Genomic DNA, 531 nt, shown 5'->3' with positions numbered 1-531 from the left:
AGCAATGCTAACGTATCCTGTAGCTAGCATAGGCAGAATGTGTGTTGATCAACTGTGTTGGCAAAGGGGCTAACGTTTCATTCCCCTAACTGTTTCATTCGAATAAATACCCTGTGTTGTCACGTAGCTACATTTACAGTTCACAATGCGTGTTTGTCCACCTTGTCGGGTTTATTTTTTATTATATTTCAGCAAGATAGCTGACTGCAGTTGAGTATAATCATGATAGTTTGGTTGCTAGCTAATCTGTAATGTTACTCACCTAGCTAGCTAGCTAGCTATGTCGATCCCGTTTGCTTCGACAACAGAACTGGAAACGTTATCATTTCAAATGATATCTAGTCAATGTCGTGAAAACAATGTGTATATAGGCTGCAATATATTTATTTGCACGCTTTTTTTTTTAATTTCAGAGTACATCACAATGACAGCAACACACGAAAGACGCAGATTTTCCAAGTGTGGCATCTCGGGGGACACAACTGTCTTATATGACATTAAGACCTTACATACGAAGCAAAGGTAACCTTT

The 531-nt window shown here is 38.8% G+C and overlaps 1 long non-coding RNA gene across 1 annotated transcript in view; it reads left to right on the top strand.

The window, feature by feature from the left end:
- LOC116700651 (uncharacterized) overlaps positions 1-531 on the top strand; it is a 3,395-nt gene that overhangs the window by 613 nt on the left and 2,251 nt on the right. The window contains exon 2 of the long non-coding RNA XR_004334695.1: positions 414-522. This is a non-coding gene — a long non-coding RNA (uncharacterized LOC116700651). The remainder of the gene's footprint in view (positions 1-413; positions 523-531) is intronic.

The sequence above is a fragment of the Etheostoma spectabile genome, chromosome 13 (assembly GCF_008692095.1).
Source record: "Etheostoma spectabile isolate EspeVRDwgs_2016 chromosome 13, UIUC_Espe_1.0, whole genome shotgun sequence".
Lineage (NCBI taxonomy): Eukaryota > Metazoa > Chordata > Actinopteri > Perciformes > Percidae > Etheostoma > Etheostoma spectabile.
Note: the sequence above shows the minus strand (reverse complement) of the source record. Positions and strands in the feature narration are given on the sequence as shown.